This window comes from Xenopus laevis, chromosome 2L (genome assembly GCF_017654675.1).
Source record: "Xenopus laevis strain J_2021 chromosome 2L, Xenopus_laevis_v10.1, whole genome shotgun sequence".
Lineage (NCBI taxonomy): Eukaryota > Metazoa > Chordata > Amphibia > Anura > Pipidae > Xenopus > Xenopus laevis.
Window position 1 is genome coordinate 538,146 of NC_054373.1, and position 25,040 is coordinate 563,185.

Sequence of the window (25,040 nt, forward strand, 5' to 3'; positions counted from 1 at the left end):
TACTTTATTTACCTTATTTACCAGCACCCGGGCAAGTTGCTAAACAACTTTAGGGTGTGCTCCTCCATGTTTCTATAGTGAATAAAGTACCCCCTCTTGTAAAATATAAGGATATTATAAGTCACCGAGGAGTTTCATGACCATATAAAAGTACGAGGCCGAAGGCCGAGTTATACAGGTCATGGAACTACAAGGTAACTTCTAATATCCTCATGTTTTACAACAGGGGGTACTTTATTTATTATAATACACAAGTTTTATTAAGTCATGTGACAAAAATGACATCACTACTCACCGTTTATAACTGATGACATCACTACTCACCGTTTATAAGGATATAATTTACATGATATTCACGGCTTTTGTGTATTATATATATATATATATCTCAACAGGATTTGCTAGAAATGTAAGAATATCCATTTGAAGCACAAAGCATTGTGGGTATACATATATTAAAGAGTTGCACATGAGGCAGTAGTGAGTAGGACAATCAGTAGGAGGGAAGAGGATAGTGGGGGGCAGTTTGTAGATGTAACAGGTGGGTGGTTTAGGTTCTGCTGGATTTCTATACACTGGTTCCAGAACCCGGGCAAGTAGTTCAACTCCCAGCAACTCCCGGTAGGCACAATATAATTAGACTCTTCAGGTGGGGCCCCTGCTCATGGGATGGAGGAAGGGATCACCATTCTGGTATAAACACACACAGTAATCAATCTTGATCAAATAACTTTGGGCGCCAGTAGTTCTTTATAACTGGCGCTACTTCTCAATGGTCAGTCACATATACAAGATGTAGGCTCAGATGTGACACTCCATGAACAAGTAGCGGCAGTAGGTCATTTACACGAGATACTGTCTGATCCTTTGTCAGTCAGATTTCTCAGTTTAGTTGCCTTGTCTGCCTTAGGTGCACAATCCCCATTGAATCTGAATCTGACAGCTGGTCCCACACTCCAATCATCTCTCTCTCCCTGAGTCTGACCACTGGAGTCAATAAACTGGTGGCCTTGTCACACCGTATTGTACTAACCCTTCACTAAACTCCTCATTGGAGCCTTAGCTGCTCACTAACTTTCCTGAACCCATCTGTCACCCCTATAGTGACCTCTTACAGTTTCTGGCCTGACACTTGCTCCTATACTGAGGCCTACCTCCACCTCAGAGCCTCCCAGGCACACACCACCTCCTCCAGAGTCTTGTTGCACTAGAAAGAGACAGAACACATGGGACAAAGGACCCAGTCTAGCTGACCAACTCAATCCCTGGAGCAAAGAAAAACCTTACAAACTTACATAGAGATAAAGTGAGAGGTAGAGCGGCTCTTCAACTCTATTGATCTTGTTACTGAGTCTGATGTTTCTCAGTTCCTCCTGCCTCTTCATCTGCTCCTTCTTCCTCTGCCCTCTTCAAATCTGTATCTCTTACCCCCCATCTCTCTCTTATCCCCCCTGTCTCTCTCTTACACTCCTGTCTCTTTCTTACTCCCGTCTCTCTCTCTTACCCCCATCTCTCTCTTATACCTTGTCTCTCTCTTACCCCTTCTCTCTCTCTTACCCCCTGTCTCACTCTTACCCCCTGTCTATCTCTTACCCCTTCTCTCTCTCTTACTCCCTGTCTCACTCTTACCCCCTGTCTCTCTCTCTCTCTCTCTCTCTTACCCTCCTGTCTGTCTCTTACCCCCCTAAGACTGAGCTGAGACTGAGACTAAAATCATCTCACTGCCTCTAACCAACCTCCTTCTGGATGAATCAGTGACCTAAACCTGAATAAAAAACCCCAGAACTAATCCATTTTGCACTTAAACCTGGTTCTACTCCCCACTTTACTATTGACTTAAAGTATCGCCTCCCTCCAGTGTCAGACTGGGACACCAGGGCCCACTCACAGTATTATTATAATTCCTCTCCTCACTCAACCTCTATAGACTCTTTTCTTTACAGACTATAATTTATTATTCCTTCTATTTAGTCTCTTTGTTCTTATAGAAATAGGGAATGGCCATGAAATAGGCCAAATATTTAGCAGCCTGAGGGGCCACTGACACGTTGGCCCCCCGGGACTTTTCCTGGTCTCCCTGTGGGCCAGTCCAACACTGCCTCCCTCTCCTTCTCTGACCAAAATAACACAACTGTCAAAACCCCTTTTTTATGTAATATTCCAAAATCTGGCAGCTCATACACTCATGTGTGCTCTCATCCTATCCCAACTAGACTACTGCAACCTGCTACTAACTGGCCTCCCTAACTGCCACCTCTCCCTATAGAATCTGTATTAAATTCTGCTACTGCCACAATTCTCTTCCTTTCATCCATTTCCACTCTGGAGTGTGAGCTCTTGGGCACTGCTGTTTGAATGTAATGTGCCCGGCATTAGACTTCACTAGATTTAATAGGGGCAAAGGTGTCCCCCCTCCCCCGTAACTGGCACATCATTTACACACACAAGTAAATAAGTAAATATGAGGAGTCATATATGTTTCATTGTATTTTGCTGAATGTTCTCTGTTTTGGGGAGACAGACGTTAGGTCTCCTCCTGATCCGTTAGGAAAACTGACCTGTGTTAATTACAGGCCCATTAAGTGGCAAGGATTTTATTTTTGATTTACATTGATACATTGATCATTCTATTCATTCTTATATTTGCGCATATTCTATGAAGTTGTACAGTGTTGTGTGTATAAGTATCACTATATCTATATATCTATATATCTATATACACACGTGTTCTATCTATTCTGATCACTTTATCTTACACACTCAGTGATTCTCTTTGCTGTATCCCACACTAGTAATGAGCAGCTTGACAAAAAGTTGACTTTCACCCGACCATAACCCTCCCGCTCCCAAACTGCCCACTGTCTGTATTTATTTGCCCCGGATGGAGTGAACGGATAGAAGAGTTCAGCCCTGAAACCATTATTGACCTGCAATGGATGTGTCTCAACCCTCCCGACCCCATGGGCAAAGCTACAGGTCCCACAGGGTTGAGTCTGACCCAAACATCACTAGCCCATCACACATCACTAGCCAATTACACATCACTAGCCAATTACACATCACTAGCCCATCACACATCACTAGCGCATCACACATCACTAGCCAATTACACATCACTAGTCAATTACACATCACTAGCCCATCACACATCACTAGCCAATTACACATCACTAGCCAATTACACATCACTAGCCAATTACACATCACTAGCCCATCACACATCACTAGCCCATCACACATCACTAGCCAATTACACATCACTAGCCCATCACACATCACTAGCCCATCATACATCACTAGCCAATTACACATCACTAGCCCATCATACATCGCTAGCCCATCACAAATCACTAGCCAATTACACATCACTAGCCCATCATACATCACTAGCCAATTACACATCACTAACCAATTACACATCACTAGCCAATTACACATCACTAACCAAATACACATCACTAGCCCATCACACATCACTAGCCAATTACACATCACTAGCCAATTACACATAACTAGTCAATTACACATCACTAGTCAATTACACATCACTAGCCCATCACACATCACTAGCCCATCAAACATCAATTGGTTTTCATGTTTTATTATTTGTGTTTTTTGTGTTTTTTTCATTATTTCAGTTTTTCTTCAGCAGTTCTTCGGTTGCATTTCAGCAGCTATCTGGTTGCTAGGGTCCATGCTTCCTAAGTAACCAGGGAGCGGTTTGCAATAGAGGCAGGTATACGAACAGGAGAGTCTTGAATAGAAAGAGAAATAATAATAAAATGTAGCAATCTAATTGGAGCCTCACTTTTTGGCTGCTGAGGTCAGTGACCCCCATTTGAAAGCAGGAAAGAGTCAGGACTATATATAAGACTAGAATAATAATAATGATAAAAAAGAAAATAAAGGGCAAGTGATGAAGCAGATGATGGAGGGAAAGTTGATGTAAGAGGAAAGGTGAGTCAGACTGAGAGAGAAGTGAAAGGAGTCGTGAGACGTAGAACAGGGGGGGCAGGAGCAGTCGAGCAGAAACCTCACTCCCTGCAACACTCTCACTTCCTCTTAACCCTCTCACTGCTGGAGAGAAAACATCTCACTGCAAGGCATTATGGGACAGAGGAGAGATCTGATGCACAAACTGAATGTCAGGAGGGGGGGCACATGTGTCAGTCTGATCTCCCTGGGCACCAACTGATTCATCTGAATCCCACCCTGAGCCCCTGAAACTCCTCCCACCAACCCTATAATAATATAATAATATAATAACACAATCATATAATAATATAATAATAACGATTTCCCCAGATTTGCCCCACACTGGCACCGACTGCTGTGAAACCCACTGACTCCTCTTCCTGGCGCTCACTTCTGTCTGATGTGTCTCTCTCTGTCACTTACTATTAGAATCAAATTGGGAGCAGTCACTTGTCTCATTGTCCAACTGTCACCTGAGCTCTCTGATTCTCTTGCACTTCTTATCCTGAGTGACAAGTCCTCAGTCATCACCTCCTCCAACTGTAACGTGTGCCAAACCAGAGCTTAGAATTGTCTATATCGTCTTATACACGGGAATGTAACTTTCATATTAGTAACTACCTTACTAGCAATGCTCCCGCCCACAGGTCTCACCTCTCTTGGTAGGGAATCCCATAACCTGACTGTCCTTACAGTAAAGAACCCCTTCCTATGCTGATGATGAGATCTCCTTTCCTCCCCACCAATGAATCACTCATTCCCCCTCTCTTGGTAGTGAATCCCATAACCTGACTGTCCTTACAGTAAAGAACCCCTTCCTGTGCTGATGATGAGATCTCCTTTCCTCCCCACCAATGAATCACTCATTCCCCCTCTCTTGGTAGGGAATCCCCTAACCTGACTGTCCTTACAGTAAAGAACCCCTTCCTATGCTGATGGTGAGATCTCCTTTCCTCCCCACCAATGAATCACTCATTCCCCTCTCTTGGTAGGGAATCCCATAACCTGACTGTCCTTACAGTAAAGAACCCCATCCTATGCTGATGGTGAGATCTCCTTTCCTCCCCACCAATGAATCACTCATTCCCCTCTCTTGGTAGGGAATCCCATAACCTGACTGTCCTTACAGTAAAGAACCCCTTCCTATGCTGATGGTGAGATCTCCTTTCCTCCCCACCAATGAATCACTCATTCCCCCTCTCTTGGTAGGGAATCCCATAACCTGACTGTCCTTACAGTAAAGAACCCCTTCCTATGCTGATGGTGAGATCTCCTTTCCTCCCCACCAATGAATCACTCATTCCCTTCTCTTGGTAGGGAATCCCATAACCTGACTGCCCTTACAGTAAAGAACCCCTTCCTGTGCTGATGGTGAGATCTCCTTTCCTCCCCACCAATGAATCACTCATTCCCCTCTCTTGGTAGGGAATCCCATAACCTGACTCTCCTTACAGTAAAGAACCCCTTCCTATGCTGATGGTGAGATCTCCTTTCCTCCCCACCAATGAATCACTCATTCCCCCTCTCTTGGTAGGGAATCCCCTAACCTGACTGTCCTTACAGTAAAGAACCCCTTCCTATGCTGATGGTGAGATCTCCTTTCCTCCCCCAATGAATCACTCATTCCCCCTCTCTTGGTAGGGAATCCCATAACCTGACTGTCCTTACAGTAAAGAACCCCTTCCTATGCTGATGGTGAGATCTCCTTTCCTCCCCACCAATGAATCACTCATTCCCCCTCTCTTGGTAGGGAATCTCATAACCTGACTGTCCTTACAGTAAAGAACCCCTTCCTATGCTGATGGTGAGATCTCCTTTCCTCCCCACCAATGAATCACTCATTCCCTTCTCTTGGTAGGGAATCCCATAACCTGACTGTCCTTACAGTAAAGAACCCCATCCTATGCTGATGGTGAGATCTCCTTTCCTCCCCACCAATGAATCACTCATTCCCCTCTCTTGGTAGGGAATCCCATAACCTGACTGTCCTTACAGTAAAGAAACCCTTCCTATGCTGATGGAGAGATCTCCTTTCCTCCCCACCAATGAATCACTCATTCCCCCTCTCTTGGTAGGGAATCCCATAACCTGACTGTCCTTACAGTAAAGAACCCCTTCCTATGCTGATGGTGAGATCTCCTTTCCTCCCCACCAATGAATCACTCATTCCCCCTCTCTTGGTAGGGAATCCCATAACCTGACTGTCCTTACAGTAAAGAACCCCTTCCTATGCTGATGGTGAGATCTCCTTTCCTCCCCACCAATGAATCACTCATTCCCCCTCTCTTGGTAGGGAATCCCATAACCTGACTGTCCTTACAGTAAAGAACCCCTTCCTATGCTGATGGTGAGATCTCCTTTCCTCCCCACCAATGAATCACTCATTCCCTTCTCTTGGTAGGGAATCCCATAACCTGACTGCCCTTACAGTAAAGAACCCCTTCCTGTGCTGATGGTGAGATCTCCTTTCCTCCCCACCAATGAATCACTCATTCCCCCTCTCTTGGTAGGGAATCCCATAACCTGACTGTCCTTACAGTAAAGAACCCCTTCCTATGCTGATGGTGAGATCTCCTTTCCTCCCCACCAATGAATCACTCATTCCCCCTCTCTTGGTAGGGAATCTCATAACCTGACTGTCCTTACAGTAAAGAACCCCTTCCTATGCTGATGGTGAGATCTCCTTTCCTCCCCACCAATGAATCACTCATTCCCTTCTCTTGGTAGGGAATCCCATAACCTGACTGTCCTTACAGTAAAGAACCCCATCCTATGCTGATGGTGAGATCTCCTTTCCTCCCCACCAATGAATCACTCATTCCCCTCTCTTGGTAGGGAATCCCATAACCTGACTGTCCTTACAGTAAAGAACCCCTTCCTATGCTGATGGTGAGATCTCCTTTCCTCCCCACCAATGAATCACTCATTCCCCCTCTCTTGGTAGGGAATCCCCTAACCTGACTGTCCTTAGAGTAAAGAACCCCTTCCTATGCTGATGGTGAGATCTCCTTTCCTCCCCCAATGAATCACTCATTCCCCCTCTCTTGGTAGGGAATCCCATAACCTGACTGTCCTTACAGTAAAGAACCCCTTCCTATGCTGATGGTGAGATCTCCTTTCCTCCCCCAATGAATCACTCATTCCCCCTCTCTTGGTAGGGAATCCCATAACCTGACTGTCCTTACAGTAAAGAACCCCTTCCTATGCTGATGGTGAGTAGGGATGTAGCGAACGTCGGAAAAAAAGTTCGCGAACATATTCGCGAACTTGCGCAAAAACGCGAGCGGTTCGCGAACGGTTCGCGAACCCCATAGACTTCAATGGGAAGGCGAACTTTAACATCTAGAAAAGACATTTCTGGCCAGAAAAATGATTTTAAAGTTGTTTAAAGGGTGCAACGACCTGGACAGTGGCATGCCAGAGGGGGATCAAGGGCAAAAATGTATCTGAAAAATCTGCCTGTGTGTGCTTGGAAGAGATAGTGTAGGGGGAGAGCTGTTAGTGATTTCAGGGACAGATGATAGTAAGTTTGCTGGCTAGTAATCTGCTTGATACTGCTCTGTATTGGAGGGACAGAAGTCTGCAGGGATTTGAGGGACATTTTAGCTTAGGTAGCTTTGCTGGCTAGTAATCTACTGTTCTCTTTAAACAACTGCCATACGTTGACCTTGTAGGCATTGTTTGCCCAGTTTTTTTGGACGCAGCCACTGAAGCACAGTTGCCAGAAAAAATATGCCATATAAATGCTGAAAATAGTCATTTTTCGCCATACGTTGACCTTGTAGACATTGTTTGCCCAGTTTTTTTGGTTGCAGCCACTGAAGCACAGTTGCCAGAAAAAATATGCCATATAAATGCTGAAAATAGTCATTTTTTGCCATACGTTGACCTTGTAGGCATTGTTTGCCCAGTTTTTTTGGTCGCAGCCACTGAAGCACAGTTGCCAGAAAAAAATATGCCATATAAATGCTGAAAATAGTCATTTTTTGCCATACGTTGACCTTGTAGACATTGTTTGCCCAGTTTTTTTGGTTGCAGCCACTGAAGCACAGAGGCCAGAAAAAATTAAACCAGTAGGGTTTGCACCCTAGTTTGTAACGGTGGCGGAGGGAGGAGGAGGACGCTAAAGGACAGCTGTGTGTGGAGTCATGAGGCTTGAAGAGAAGGACAGCTGCATAGAAGTCAGAACAAGTCTTCCGGCGTGCAGTAACCCTCCGAGATCCACCCCTCATTCATTTTAATAAAGGTCAGGTAATCGACACTTTTGTGACCTAGGCGAGTTCTCTTCTCAGTTACAATCCCTCCTGCTGCACTGAAGGTCCTTTCTGAGAGCACACTTGAGGCTGGGCAAGACAAGAGGTTCATGGCAAATTGTGACAGCTCTGGCCACAGATCAAGCCTGCGCACCCAGTAGTCCAGGGGTTCATCGCTCCTCAGAGTGTCGATATCTGCAGTTAATGCCAGGTAGTCCGCTACCTGCCGGTCGAGGCGTTCTTTGAGGGTGGATCCAGAAGGGTTGTGGCGCTGCCTTGGACAGAAAAACATTTGCATGTCTGACGTTACAGACTGGCCAAAGGGCTTTGTCCTTGCAGGTGTGCTCGTGGCAGGATTACTGGCACCTCTGCCCCTGGAATGTTGATGAGTTCCTGAAGTGACATCACCCTTAAAAGCATTGTACAACATGTTTTGCAGGCTGGTTTGTAAATGCCGCATCTTTTCGGACTTGTGGTATGTTGGTAACATTTCTGACACTTTATGCTTGTACCGAGGGTCTAGTAGCGTTGCGACCCAGTACAGGTCCTTCTCCTTAAGCCTCTTGATACGGGGGTCCTTCAACAGGCATGACAGCATGAAAGACCCCATTCTCACAAGGTTGGATGCAGAGCTATCCATCTCCGCTTCCTCATTATCAAGGACTGCATCATCCACGGTCTCCTCCCCCCAGCCACGTACAAGACCAGGGGTCCCCAAAAGGTCACCACTAGCCCCCTGGGAAGCCTGCTCCTGTTGGTCCTCCTCCTCCTCCTCCACAAAGCCACCTTCCTCCTCTGACTCCACTTCTGGCACCTCTCCCTGCGTTGCAGCAGGTGCCTGGGTTCGTTCTGGTGATTCCGACCAGAAATCGTGCGCTTCCAGCTCCTCGTCACGCTGGTCTACAGCCTCATCTGTCACTCGTCGCACGGCACGCTCCAGGAAGAAAGCGAAGGGTATTAGGTCGCTGATGGTGCCTTCGGTGCGACTGACCATATTTGTCACCTCTTCAAAAGGTCGCATGAGCCTGCAGGCATCGCGCATAAGCACCCAGTAACGGGGGAAAAAAATCCCCAGCTGTGCAGATCCAGTCCTACCACCCAGTTCAAAAAGGTACTCGTTGACGGCCCTTTGTTGTTGCAGCAGACGTTCCAACATAAGGAGCGTTGAATTCCAGCGAGTCTGGCTGTCAGAAATCAAACGCCTGACTGGCATGTTGTAGCGCTGCTGAATGTCAGCAAGGCGTGCCATGGCTGTGTAGGAACGTCTGAAATGGGCCGACACCTTTCTGGACTGGGTGAGAACGTCCTGGAATCCTGGGTACTTGGAGACAAAACGTTGGACTATTAAATTTAACACATGTGCCATGCAGGGCACATGTGTTAAATTGCCCAGTCTCAACGCTGCCAACAGATTGCTTCCATTGTCACACACCACTTTTCCGATCTGCAGTTGGTGTGGGGTCAGCCACCGATCGGCCTGTGACTGCAGAGATGACAGGAGTACAGATCCGGTATGGTTTTTGCTTTCCAGGCACGTCATCCCCAAGACAGCGTGACAACGGCGTACCTGGCACGTCGAATAGCCTAGGGGGAGCTGGGGGTGCACAGGTGTGGAGGAGGAGAAGGAGGACCCAGCAGCAGAGTAAGAAGAAGAAGAAGACGAGGTAGAGAGCGATGGAGGAGTAGAGGTGGTGGCAGAACCGCGTGCAATCCGTGGCGGTGACACCAACTCCACTGTTGTTGTTGAGCTACCCATTCCCTGCTTCCCAGCCATTACCAAGTTCACCCAGTGGGCAGTGTAGGTGACATACCTGCCCTGACCATGCTTGGAGGACCATGCGTCAGTAGTCATATGGACCTTTGGCCCAACACTAAGTGACAGAGATGCGGTAACTTGGCTCTGCACATGTTGGTACAGGTGTGGTATTCCCTTTTTAGAAAAAAAATTGCGGCTGGGTACCTTCCACTGCGGTGTCCCAATTGCTACAAATTTGCGGAAGGCCTCAGAGTCCACCAGCTGGTATGGTAAAAGCTGGCGGGCTAAGAGTGCAGACAAGCCAGCTGTCAGACGCCGGGCAAGGGGGTGACAGTCAGACATTGGCTTCTTACGCTCAAACATGGCCCTCACAGAAACTTGGCTGGTGGCAGATGACTGGGAATGGGAACAGGTGGTCAAGGTGGAAGGCGGAGTGGAGGGTGGTTCAGACGGGTCAAGGAGAGCAGAGGTAGAGCAGTAAGATGCTGGACCAGAAGGAGTGTGGCTTTTAGTTTGCCTGTTGCCTTTGAGGTGTTGCTCCCAAAGTGCTTTGTGCTTGCCGCTCATGTGCCTTCGCATAGAAGTTGTACCTATGTGGCTGTTGGGCTTACCAAGGCTCAGTTTCTGACTGCACTCATTGCAAATTACAATGCTTTTGTCAGAGGCACACACATTAAAAAAATCCCACACTGCTGACTTTTTGGAAGTGTGCGATCTGGCGGTAACAGTAGAAGTTGGCGGCATTGGCGGCAATGGCGGGTGCGTTGGCCGGCTGAACACAGGTGCCGATACATGTTGTTGCCCTACTGATCCCTGCGGGCTGTCCTCCCTGCTTCTTCTAAGTCTTATTCTCCTACTGCCTCTCTGACTCTCCGTCTCTCCATCTGAACTACCCTCCTCTTGCTCTCTTCTACTAGGCACCCACAAAACATCAATCTCCTCATCATCATTCTCCTCAGATGCATCAATTTCTTCTGACACATCACAGAAGGAAGCAGCAGCGGGGACCTCCTCCTCATCACTCATTATGTCCATCTCTATCGTGTTCTCTGCCAGAATTAAATCTGGTGTAAGGTCCTCATCTCCTTCATCTTCTTCTGGCAATAATGGTTGCGCATTACTCAGTTCAAGAAACTCATGGGAAAATAACTCCTCTGACCCCAGTGAAGAAGGGGCACCGGTGGTGGAGGAAGTGTTACGTGGGGTGGCCATAGCAGTGGAGGATGAGGAGGATGTTGTGGTAAAGTTAGAAACGGTAGAGGATGGGGTGTGCTGTGTAAGCCAGTCAACTACCTCTTCAGCATTTTGGGAGTTCAGGGTCATTGGCTTTTTAAAACTGGGCAATTTGCTAGGGCCACAGGATTGCATAGCAGCACGGCCCCTAGCACGGCCTCTGCGTGGCGGCCTGCCTTTGCCTGGCATTATTTTTAAAAAAACAACAACAAAAACTCAGTTGGTTTTTCTGGAAACGATAATACACACAGCTAGATGGCGGGTTGAAGAAAACAGTGTGCAAATAATGCCTACAAAGTCAACGTATACACTACTACAGCGGTGGATACGGATTACGTAAAATATATGAATGCTGCTTGAAAAAAAGTAACTCAAGTGGTTTTTCTAGAGACGATAATATTATCAATATTTAGACAAAATGTGAACAAGCTCACACAGCTAGATGGCGGGTTGAAGAAAACAGTGTGCAAATAATGCCTACAAGGTCAACGTATACACTACTACAGCGGTGGATACGGATTACGTAAAATATATTATGGCTGCTTGAAAAAAGTCACTCCAGTGTTTTTTCTGGAGACGGTAATATTATGGATATTTAGACAGAATGTGAACAAGGTCACACAGCTAGATGGCGGGTTGAAGAAAACACTGTGCAAATAATGCCTACAAGGTCAACGTATACACTACTACAGCGGTGGATACGGATTACGTAAAATATATGAATGCTGCTTGAAAAAAAGTAACTCAAGTGGTTTTTCTAGAGACGATAATATTATCAATATTTAGACAAAATGTGAACAAGCTCACACAGCTAGATGGCGGGTTGAAGAAAACAGTGTGGAATAATGCCTACAAGGTCAACGTATACACTACTACAGCGGTGGATACGGATTACGTAAAATATATTATGGCTGCTTGAAAAAAGTCACTCCGGTGTTTTTTCTGGAGACGGTAATATTATGGATATTTAGACAGAATGTGAACAAGGTCACACAGCTAGATGGCGGGTTGAAGAAAACAGTGTGCAAATAATGCCTACAGGGCAAATAATGCCTAAAAGGTCAACTTATACACTACTACAGCGGTAGTAAAATAAAAAAAAGTAAAATAAAAAAAAAATGAATATTAAAAAAAAAAATTAAAGTTGGTGCTGCTGAACTACTAGGAGCAGCAGATTAGCACACCAGTCCCACTCCCCAACACTGCTAGACTAATAGCACTGGGCTCTTATAGTAGTAGTAGTAGTAGTAGTAGTAGTAGTAGTAGTAAAACAACAAAAAAATAAATAAAAGCAGTCCTTACAAGGACTACTGTTATTGCAGCAGTCAGCAGATGAGATCAGAAGCAGGACAGCTGCCCACTGCAGCTACATACAGAGCACTGCAGTAGAAGGTAGATTACTAGCCAGCAAAGCTACCTAAGCTTAAATGTCCCTCAAACCCCTGCAGACTTCTGTCCCTCCAATAACAGAGCAGTATCAAAACGATTACTAGCCAGCAAACTTTCAACTGTCCCTGAAATCACTAACAGGCAGCAGCTCTCTCCCTACACTATCTCTTCAGCACACACAGGCAGAGTGAAAAAACGCTGCAGGGCTTCGGTTTTTATAGGGAAGGGGAGTGGTCCAGGGGAGAGCTTCCTGATTGGCTGCCATGTACCTGCTGGTCTGGGGTGAGAGGGCAAAAAAAAGCACCAACAATGGCGAACCCAAAATGGCGAACGTCGCGCGACGTTCGCGAACTTCCGGCGAGCGCGAACACCCGATGTTCGCGCGAACAAGTTCGCCGGCGAACAGTTCGCGACATCTCTATTGGTGAGATCTCCTTTCCTCCAGTATCAGCAGCTATGTAAGAGTAATAAGTAAAATGATTCTTTATACTGACCTTATATGTATTTATTAGATTGTATCCTCAGTAGACAAGAAACCTCACACAGTCACTTAGTTAAATGAATTTCATTACTAACATGAATGGATTGGGCTGTACCAGTTCCTACGTAAAACTTTCCCCCAAAACTCATATTTTCCCTTCTCTCCCAGGGACTTAGTGTTGGTTTGTGGATGAGGAATTGGCAGCTCATTGGCCACAGACTCAGGAGCAGAGGTGAGTGACACTGAGACTTATTGGCAATTAATGTGACACTAATTTAGATAAAATCTTCTCCTAGGGGTTTAGCTGCCGTTACAAATCTAGTCCATTAACTTCCTTCAGAGGTTCATTTTAGTACATTTCCCCCAAATTAACCCTCAGTCTGTTCCCTTTATACAAATGATTATTAATATTAAAAGAAAGACTTGTTTGTTCTTCATTATGTTTTAATAATAAACGTGAAGTCCTGTTACTCCCCCAGAGGAGACAGAGGGAGGTGTTTAATGTCATTTAAAGGCACATCAGTGAGTTTGTTGCTGAATCTGGATGAGAAGTTAAAGGGGAAGTGTGACCATGTAACATAGTAACTTGCGTCCCATAATCCTATAGGCGAAGGCCCCTGCAGGTGTGGATAGTGTAAGCAGTACATATAAATAACCTCTGTTAAACAGAATAATGCCCAGTGTGTCATGTCTATTCCCATTGAAGGACACTGGGAGGTGATTTCTAGACATGGAGATGGAGTTAAAGGGAAAATGTTTTTTTTCAAAATGAATCAGTTAATAGTGCTACTCCAGCAGAATTCTGCACTGAAATCCATTTCTCAAAAGAGCAAACAGATTTTTTTATATTCAATTTTGAAATCTGACATGGGGCTAGACATATTGTCAATTTCCCATCTGCCCCTGGTCATGTGACATGTGCTCTGATAAACTTCAATCTCTCTTTACTGCTGTACTGCAAGTTGGAGTGATATCATCCCCTCCGTTTCCCTATAGAACCTCTGTATATTGAGTCTCACACTCATCAGCAGTTTTGCACCGTCTCTATGTGAATCCCTGTGTCCGGCATTTACACTCAGTTCTGAGAATATCAATAACAATGTCCCCATGGATAAGAACCAATGAATCTTCTACTGGTACTGGACCCACTATTGGTTCTGCTTGTCTCACAGTGACTCCCACAGAATCTCTGGCAAATTGTTTCCTTTTCGTGTTGCAACTTTAGGGAATTCTTGGAGAAATTAGATGATTTTCATGTAATGGAATTTCAATGTTGCAGTGAAGGAATCTGTCAGGAGCCGTCTCCTTATGATAAATATCTGCTTCCAACACTCTTTGTCTATTGAATGAAACCAGCAAATCAGCACATGCCCTTTAGTCACATGACTGTGGGGTAATGGGGGCAACAAGAATGTTATAAATGTGTTAATCCCTATAGAAATCACGGCACAATTCCATACAATAACCAGGTGTCGTTGATAAATCTGTGATGTGTGTGTATATGTGGCGCCCATGGTTGTGCCCGACACGTGTGACCCCTCCCTAAGGGGTGGGATCATGATCCGCTATTTAATTCCAGCTGCATTTCATATTATTTCATAGAAACTGTATGTAATTAGCATGTCAGTTAATGAACATTTAGAGACGCTCCCATTTGCCTTTTATCTCATCATGTGACTCCCATGGGTCCAACTGGGAATCAGTTTAGAGCCAACATGTTGCACCAACCTCTGCCAGTTCCACCCACCTGGAATCAAATCCTATTTATAGATATTTATAGATATTTCTCGATATTTATAGATATTTATTTATAGATATTTCTCCACTTCTGGAAATGCTCATTCTCTAAAGTGGGCCAATCAAAAAACAGTGAGGAGCAGTGGGAGGAAAAGGGGGAACTAAGCCCAAAACTAAACTGCCCCCTAGATGAGACCCCCCTGCACACACTTATATGACAGTTGAATCTCTCAGCACAATACACTATAAATAACAAGGTTCAGGGGAATGTGAGGGAGGGTTGTATCGAGAGGGGCACCAGAAAATGAGTAACATCAATTACTAACATCAGTATTATTAGACATCTTTGTTAAAACACCAGGCGCCCATAATTAATGCAAACGAAAATCATTAGTCCCAGGGTCACAGGACTCCATAAAACAAACTATAATTAGACTTTTAAATGGAGCCCAGTTCAAAGTATAGTGTATTAAATACATTGTAATAGTATGAAGCTAGGGCCTGGGCTGCTCTCTTTCCCATGGTCAGACAGGAACCTCCCCCTGGGTAAGTGAATCCAATCTCCCCCAGTACTTACCCAGGTACAGAACTCTGATTCTCTATACTTCCTGCTCCTGGGCTGTTCTCTTTCCCATGGTCAGACAGGAACCTCCCCCTGGGTAAGTGAATCCAATCCCCCCCAGTACTTACCCAGGTACAGAGCTCGGATTCTCTGTACTTCCTGCTCCTGGGCTGTTCTCTTTCCCATGGTCAGACAGGAACCTCCCCCTGGGTAAGTGAATCTCCCCCAGTACTTACCCAGGTACAGAGCTCTGATTCTCTGTACTTCCTGCTCCTGGGCTGTTCTCTTTCCCATGGTCAGACAGGAACCTCCCCCTGGGTAAGTGAATCCAATCTCCCCCAGTACTTACCCAGGTACAGAGCTCTGATTCTCTGTACTTCCTGCTCCTGGGCTGTTCTCTTTCCCATGGTCAGACAGGAACCTCCCCCTGGGTAAGTGAATCCAATCCCCCCCAGTACTTACCCAGGTACAGAGCTCGGATTCTCTGTACTTCCTGCTCCTGGGCTGTTCTCTTTCCCATGGTCAGACAGGAACCTCCCCCTGGGTAAGTGAATCTCCCCCAGTACTTACCCAGGTACAGAGCTCTGATTCTCTGTACTTCCTGCTCCTGGGCTGTTCTCTTTCCCATGGTCAGACAGGAACCTCCCCCTGGGTAAGTGAATCTCCCCCAGTACTTACCCAGGTACAGAGCTCTGATTCTCTGTACTTCCTGCTCCTGGGCTGCTCTCTTTCCCATGGTCAGACAGGAACCTCCCCCTGGGTAAGTGAATCTCCCCAGTACTTACCCAGGTACAGAGCTCTGATTCTCTGTACTTCCTGCTCCTGGGCTGTTCTCTTTCCCATGGTCAGACAGGAACCTCCCCCTGGGTAAGTGAATCTCCCCCAGTACTTACCCAGGTACAGAGCTCTGATTCTCTGTACTTCCTGCTCCTGGGCTGTTCTCTTTCCCATGGTCAGACAGGAACCTCCCCCTGGGTAAGTGAATCCAATCTCCCCCAGTACTTACCCAGGTACAGAGCTCTGATTCTCTGTACTTCCTGCTCCTGGGCTGTTCTCTTTCCCATGGTCAGACAGGAACCTCCCCCTGGGTAAGTGAATCCAATCTCCCCCAGTACTTACCCAGGTACACAGCTCTGATTCTCTGTACTTCCTGCTCCTGGGCTGTTCTCTTTCCCATGGTCAGACAGGAACCTCCCCCTGGGTAAGTGAATCTCCCCCAGTACTTACCCAGGTACAGAGCTCTGATTCTCTGTACTTCCTGCTCCTGGGCTGTTCTCTTTCCCATGGTCAGACAGGAACCTCCCCCTGGGTAAGTGAATCCAATCTCCCCCAGTACTTACCCAGGTACAGAGCTCTGATTCTCTGTACTTCCTGCTCCTGGGCTGTTCTCTTTCCCATGGTCAGACAGGAACCTCCCCCTGGGTAAGTGAATCCAATCCCCCCAGTACTTACCCAGGTACAGAGCTCGGATTCTCTGTACTTCCTGCTCCTGGGCTGTTCTCTTTCCCATGGTCAGACAGGAACCTCCCCTGGGTAAGTGAATCTCCCCCAGTACTTACCCAGGTACAGAGCTCTGATTCTCTGTACTTCCTGCTCCTGGGCTGTTCTCTTTCCCATGGTCAGACAGGAACCTCCCCCTGGGTAAGTGAATCTCCCCCAGTACTTACCCAGGTACAGAGCTCTGATTCTCTGTACTTCCTGCTCCTGGGCTGCTCTCTTTCCCATGGTCAGACAGGAACCTCCCCCTGGGTAAGTGAATCTCCCCCAGTACTTACCCAGGTACAGAGCTCTGATTCTCTGTACTTCCTGCTCCTGGGCTGTTCTCTTTCCCATGGTCAGACAGGAACCTCCCCCTGGGTAAGTGAATCCAATCTCCCCCAGTACTTACCCAGGTACAGAGCTCTGATTCTCTGTACTTCCTGCTCCTGGGCTGTTCTCTTTCCCATGGTCAGACAGGAACCTCCCCCTGGGTAAGTGAATCTCCCCCAGTACTTACCCAGGTACAGAGCTCTGATTCTCTGTACTTCCTGCTCCTGGGCTGTTCTCTTTCCCATGGTCAGACAGGAACCTCCCCCTGGGTAAGTGAATCCAATCTCCCCCAGTACTTACCCAGGTACACAGCTCTGATTCTCTGTACTTCCTGCTCCTGGGCTGTTCTCTTTCCCATGGTCAGACAGGAACCTCCCCCTGGGTAAGTGAATCCAATCTCCCCCAGTACTTACCCAGGTACACAGCTCTGATTCTCTGTACTTCCTGCTCCTGGGCTGTTCTCTTTCCCATGGTCAGACAGGAACCTCCCCCTGGGTAAGTGAATCTCCCCCAGTACTTACCCAGGTACAGAGCTCTGATTCTCTGTACTTCCTGCTCCTGGGCTGTTCTCTTTCCCATGGTCAGACAGGAACCTCCCCCTGGGTAAGTGAATCTCCCCCAGTACTTACCCAGGTACAGAGCTCTGATTCTCTGTACTTCCTGCTCCTGGGCTGTTCTCTTTCCCATGGTCAGACAGGAACCTCCCCCTGGGTAAGTGAATCCAATCTCCCCCAGTACTTACCCAGGTACAGAGCTCTGATTCTCTGTACTTCCTGCTCCTGGGCTGTTCTCTTTCCCATGGTCAGACAGGAACCTCCCCCTGGGTAAGTGAATCCAATCTCCCCCAGTACTTACCCAGGTACAGAGCTCTGATTCTCTGTACTTCCTGCTCCTGGGCTGTTCTCTTTCCCATGGTCAGACAGGAACCTCCCCCTGGGTAAGTGAATCTCCCCCAGTACTTACCCAGGTACAGAGCTCTGATTCTCTGTACTTCCTGCTCCTGGGCTGTTCTCTTTCCCATGGTCAGACAGGAACCTCCCCCTGGGTAAGTGAGTCCAATCTCCCCCAGTACTTACCCAGGTACAGAGCTCTGATTCTCTGTACTTCCTGCTCCTGGGGCTGTTCTCTTTCCCATGGTCAGACAGGAACCTCCCCCTGGGTAAGTGAATCCAATCTCCCCCAGTACTTACCCAGGTACAGAGCTCTGATTCTCTGTACTTCCTGCTCCTGGGCTGTTCTCTTTCCCATGGTCAGACAGGAACCTCCCCCTGGGTAAGTGAATCTCCCCCAGTACTTACCCAGGTACAGAGCTCTGATTCTCTGTACTTCCTGCTCCTGGGCTGTTCTCTTTCCCATGGTCAGACAGGAACCTCCCCCTGGGTAAGTGAATCTCCCCCAGTACTTACCCAGGTACAGAGCTCTGATTCTCTGTACTTCCTGCTCCTGGGCTGTTCTCTTTCCCATGGTCAGACAGGACCTCCCCCTGGGTAAGTGAATCTCCCCCAGTACTTACCCAGGTACAGAGCTCTGATTCTCTGTACTTCCTGCTCCCTGGGCTGTTCTCTTTCCCATGGTCAGACAGGAACCTCCCCCTGGGTAAGTGAATCTCCCCCAGTACTTACCCAGGTACAGAGCTCTGATTCTCTGTACTTCCTGCTCCTGGGCTGTTCTCTTTCCCATGGTCAGACAGGAACCTCCCCCTGGGTAAGTGAATCTCCCCCAGTACTTACCCAGGTACAGAGCTCTGATTCTCTGTACTTCCTGCTCCTGGGCTGTTCTCTTTCCCATGGTCAGACAGGAACCTCCCCCTGGGTAAGTGAATCCAATCTCCCCCAGTACTTACCCAGGTACAGAGCTCTGATTCTCTGTACTTTCCTGCTCCTGGGCTGTTCTCTTTCCCATGGTCAGACAGGAACCTCCCCCTGGGTAAGTGAATCCATCTCCCCCAGTACTTACCCAGGTACAGAGCTCTGATTCTCTGTACTTCCTGCTCCTGGGCTGTTCTCTTTCCCATGGTCAGACAGGAACCTCCCCCTGGGTAAGTGAATCCAATCTCCCCCAGTACTTACCCAGGTACAGAGCTCTGATTCTCTGTACTTCCTGCTCCTAGGCTGTTCTCTTTCCCATGGTCAGACAGGAACCTCCCCCTGGGTAAGTGAATCAATCTCCCCCAGTACTTACCCAGGTACAGAGCTCTGATTCTCTGTACTTCCTGCTCCTGGGCTGTTCTCTTTCCCATGGTCAGACAGGAACCTCCCCCTGGGTAAGTGAATCTCCCCCAGTACTTACCCAGGTACAGAGCTCTGATTCTCTGTACTTCCTGCTCCTGGGCTGTTCTCTTTCCCATGGTCAGACAGGAACCTCCCCCTGGGTAAGTGAGTCCAATCTCCCCCAGTACTTACCCAGGTACAGAGCTCTGATTCTCTGTACTTCCTGCTCCTGGGCTGTTCTCTTTCCCATGGTCAGACAGGAACCTCCCCCTGGGTAAGTGAATCCAATCTCCCCCAGTACTTACCCAGGTACAGAGCTCTGATTCTCTGTACTTCCTGCTCTTGGGCTGTTCTCTTTCCCATGGTCAGACAGGAACCTCCCCCTGGGTAAGTGAATCTCCCCCAGTACTTACCCAGGTACAGAGCTCTGATTCTCTGTACTTCCTGCGCCTGGGCTGTTCTCTTTCCCATGGTCAGTCAGGAACCTCCCCCTGGGTAAGTGAATCCAATCTCCCCCAGTACTTACCCAGGTACAGAGCTCTGATTCTCTGTACTTCCTACTCCTGGGCTGTTCTCTTTCCCATGGTCAGACAGGAACCTCCCCCTGGGTAAGTGAATCTCCCCCAGTACTTACCCAGGTACAGAGAGAGATACAGGTCACATGGTGCTGATATAAGGGTGGATGACACCCAGACAAATGACCAGAGACTTCTTTGCTTTGTTTGTTATTGGGGCAGAAGAGGATCTTGGGATTTGGCTGAGCCGATGGGAAGGAAATTCTAATAGGACAGCGCTAGTGCCCAGTGGGTTATTTGGGGCAAATTTTTTTTTACTGTCATTGAGCTTTTTGTCCCCTTGCGGCTGTTGCAGTTACTCTATATATGTTTATTAGGTTCCTGTCAGGGCCCCTGATTCCCCCTAGAACTTCTATTGAAATGTAGAAGATTCCATGGCCGGGCCCTTAGTAACAAACAACATGAAGAATCTGAGGCGCCAGATGCAGTGGATAATAGAAATAATGCAGCACTTTCCAGTACAACATCCCCACCTACTGGCCACTTGCTGTAACTGCACTCACAGTGTCTGGTCCGTTACATTAGTCTTCAGCCAACATTAGGGGAGTTACTTGTGTTCCCCCAGGGAATTATGGGAGCTACAGATAGAGGCTGTGGATTGGTCAGAAATGATATCAAGTATTGCCTTACTATATAGACACTATATATGCACATTATTTCTGTATATGGTGTCTCCCTATTCAAGTAAACACAGAGAGGGGAGTAGACTTTACCCTTATTAGACTATTATTGGGCATTGTCATTATATTGGGGAGTGGTGCTGCTAGGGTTGCCACTGGCCTAGCCGGTAAAATACCTGCCAAGGCCTGGGCCGGTATTACAAATTTACCGGCAATGTAACTGCCGGTAAATTTGTAATACCCTTAAAAAGACCCCTAAGCCTGCCCCCAATCCCCTGTAAACTTACCTTTTCTTTTGCCTCTTCTAGCATTCGTGGCGTGGCCTGCCCCTTTTGACGTCCCGTCCCTCTGAGGCCCCGCCCCCCGGCAGCCGGTAAATTTTTTAAAAAAGGTGGCAACTCTAGGTGCTGCCCCCCAGCTCTCAGGCTGAACCCCCTCACTCTCTCTCTGCATTTGGCAGCCGTGTACCTGAGGGCCCCTCCTGAATTGAAACATCAGAAATTGCTGCCGTCGGCTCTGCCATATTGTGTCTCTGTCCGACCCAAAACCTGAGCCCTAATTACAAGATACAACTGGACCCAATCTCTCCCCCTCCCTCCACATCTCCAGTGTCAGACTGGGCCCCCAGGATAATTCCCATAGGGTCCAGGAGTCAGTGGGCCCTCCTGCTCATCCAGCCATTTGTCTTTATATGAGGGATTTTGGATTCGGCCGAATCCCCAATATAGAAATTAGGGGCGGGAAAGGAAAAAGTGGGAACATTTTTTTACTTGCTTGTTTTGTGATGAAAAGTCATGTGATTGCCCTTCCTGCCCCTAATTTACATATGCAAATTAGGATTCAGAACAAGGCTTTGGTCAAATCCAAATCCTGCGGCAGAATCCTGGCTGAATGCGGAACTGAATCCTGGATTTGGTGCATCTCTACTTTCTACAACTATTCTATGGACTTTGCCCATTTCTGTATCAGAACAAGTTGAAGTGGGAGGATAAATAGAGGATAAATAGAGGATAAATGGAGGATAAATGGAGGATAAATGGAGGATAAATAGAGGATAAATGAAGGATAAATGGAGGATAAATGGAGGATAAATGGAGGATAAATAGAGGATTAATGGAGGATAAATGGAGGATAAATGAAGGATAAATGGAGGATAAATGGAGGATAAATAGAGGATTAATGGAGGATAAATAGAGGATAATTAGAGGATGAATAGAGGATAAATAGAGGATAAATAGAGGATGAATAGAGGATAAATAGAGGATAAATGGAGGATAAATAGAGGATAAATGGAGGATAAATGAAGGATAAATGGAGGATAAATGGAGGATAAATGGAGGATAAATAGAGGATGAATAGAGGATAAATGGAGGATAAATGGAGGATAAATAGAGGATAAATGGAGGATAAATGAAGGATAAATGGAGGATAAATAGAGGATAAATAGAGGATAAATGGAGGATAAATGGAGGATAAATTGAGGATAAATGGAGGATAAATGGAGGATGAATAGAGGATAAACAGGATAAATAGAGGATAAATGGAGGATAAATGGAGGATAAATGGAGGATAAATAGAGGATAAATGAAGGATAAATGGAGGATAAATGGAGGATAAATGGAGGATAAATGGAGGATAAATGGAGGATAAATGGAGGATAAATAGAGGATTAATTGAGGATAAATAGAGGATAAATGAAGGATAAATGGAGGATAAATGGAGGATAAATAGAGGATTAATGGAGGATAAATGGAGGATAATTAGAGGATGAATAGAGGATAAATAGAGGATAAATGGAGGATAAATAGAGGATAAATAGAGGATAAATAGAGGATGAATAGAGGATAAATAGAGGATAAATGGAGGATAAATAGAGGATAAATGGAGGATAAATAGAGGATTAATGGAGGATAAATAGAGGATAAATGGAGGATAAATGAAGGATAAATGGAGGATAAATGGAGGATAAATAGAGGATAAATAGAGGATAAATGGAGGATAAATGGAGGATAAATAGAGGATAAATGGAGGATAAATGAAGGATAAATGGAGGATAAATAGAGGATAAATAGAGGATAAATGGAGGATAAATGGAGGATAAATGAAGGATAAATGGAGGATAAATGGAGGATGAATAGAGGATAAAGATGATAAATAGAGGATAAATAGAGGATAAATGGAGGATAAATGGAGGATAAATAGAGAATAAATGGAGGATAAATAGAGGATAAATGGAGGATAAATAGAGGATAAATGGAGGATAAATAGAGGATAAATAGAGGATAAATAGAGCATAAAAGGAGAATAAATGGAGGATAAATAGAGGATAAATAGGATAAATGGAGGATAAATGGAGGATAAATAGAGGATAAATAGAGGATAAATGGAGGATAAATGGAGGATGAATAGAGGATAAACAGGATAAATAGAGGATAAATGGAGGATAAATGGAGGATAAATGGAGGATAAATGGAGGATAAATAGAGGATAAATGAAGGATAAATGGAGGATAAATGGAGGATAAATAGAGGATTAATGGAGGATAAATGGAGGATAAATGGAGGATAAATGAAGGATAAATGGAGGATAAATGGAGGATAAATAGAGGATTAATGGAGGATAAATGGAGGATAAATGGAGGATAAATGGAGGATAAATGGAGGATAAATAGAGGATAAATGGAGGATAAATGGAGGATAAATGGAGGATAAATAGAGGATAAATGGAGGATAAAGAGGATAAATAGAGGATAAATAGAGGATAAATGGAGGATAAATGGAGGATAAATGGAGGATAAATAGAGGATAAATGGAGCATAAATGGAGGATAAATAGAGGATAAATGGAGGATAAATGGAGGATAAATAGAGGATGAATGGAGGATAAAGAGGATAAATAGAGGATAAATGGAGGATAAATGGAGGATAAATGGAGGATAAATAGAGGATTAATAGAGGATAAATGGAGAATAAATGGAGAATAAATAGAGGATAAATAGAGAATAAATGGAGGCTAAATAGAGGATAAATAGACGATAAATGGAGGATAAATAGAGGATAAATAGACGATAAATGGAGGATAAATGGAGGATAAATGGAGGATGAATAGAGGATAAATAGGATAAATGGAGGATAAATAGAGGATAAATGAAGGATAAATGGAGGATAAATGGAGGATAAATAGAGGATTAATGGAGGATAAATGGAGGATAAATGGAGGATAAATGGAGGATAAATAGAGGATAAATAGAGAATAAATGGAGGATAGAGGATAAATAGAGGATAAATAGACGATAAATGGAGGATAAATAGAGGATAAATAGACGATAAATGGAGGATAAATGGAGGATAAATGGAGGATGAATAGAGGATAAATAGGATAAATGGAGGATAAATAGAGGATAAATGAAGGATAAATGGAGGATAAATGGAGGATAAATAGAGGATTAATGGAGGATAAATGGAGGATAAATAGAGGATAAATGAAGGATAAATGGAGGATAAATAGAGGATTAATGGAGGATAAATGGAGGATAAATGGAGGATAAATAGAGGATAAATGGAGGATAAATGGAGGATAAATGGAGGATAAATAGAGGATAAATGGAGGATAAATGGAGGATAAATGGAGGATAAATAGAGGATAAATAGAGGATAAATGGAGGATAAATGGAGGATGAATGGAGGATAAATGGAGGATAGATGGAGGATAGATAGAGGATTAATGGAGGATAAATGGAGGATAAATGGAGGATAAATAGAGGATAAATAGAGGATAAATGGAGGATAAATGGAGGATGAATGGAGGATAAATGGAGGATAGATGGAGGATAGATAGAGGATAAATGGAGGATAAATAGAGGATAAATGAAGGATAAATGGAGGATAAATGGAGGATAAATAGAGGATTAATGGAGGATAAATGGAGGATAAATGGAGGATAAATAGAGGATAAATGGAGGATAAATGGAGGATAAATGGAGGCTAAATAGAGGATAAATGGAGGATAAATGGAGGATAAATGGAGGATAAATGGAGGATAAATGGAGGATAAATAGAGGATAAATAGAGGATAAATGGAGGATAAATGGAGGATGAATGGAGGATAAATGGAGGATAGATGGAGGATAGATAGAGGAAAAATGGAGGATAAATAGAGGATAAATGAAGGATAAATGGAGGATAAATGGAGGATAAATAGAGGATTAATGGAGGATAAATGGAGGATAAATGGAGGATAAATAGAGGATAAATGGAGGATAAATGGAGGATAAATGGAGGCTAAATAGAGGATAAATGGAGGATAAATGGAGGATGAATGGAGGATAAATGGAGGATAGATAGAGGATAAATGGAGGATAAATGGAGGATAAATAGAGGATAAATGGAGGATAAATGGAGGATAAATAGAGGATGAATGGAGGATAAAGAGGATAAATAGA

General features: G+C 45.3%; 1 protein-coding gene across 1 annotated transcript in view; it reads right to left on the reverse strand.

The window, feature by feature from the left end:
• Nucleotides 1-25,040, reverse strand: part of LOC121399783 (T-cell surface antigen CD2-like) — a 122,068-nt gene that overhangs the window by 73,151 nt on the left and 23,877 nt on the right. The window lies entirely within an intron of this gene.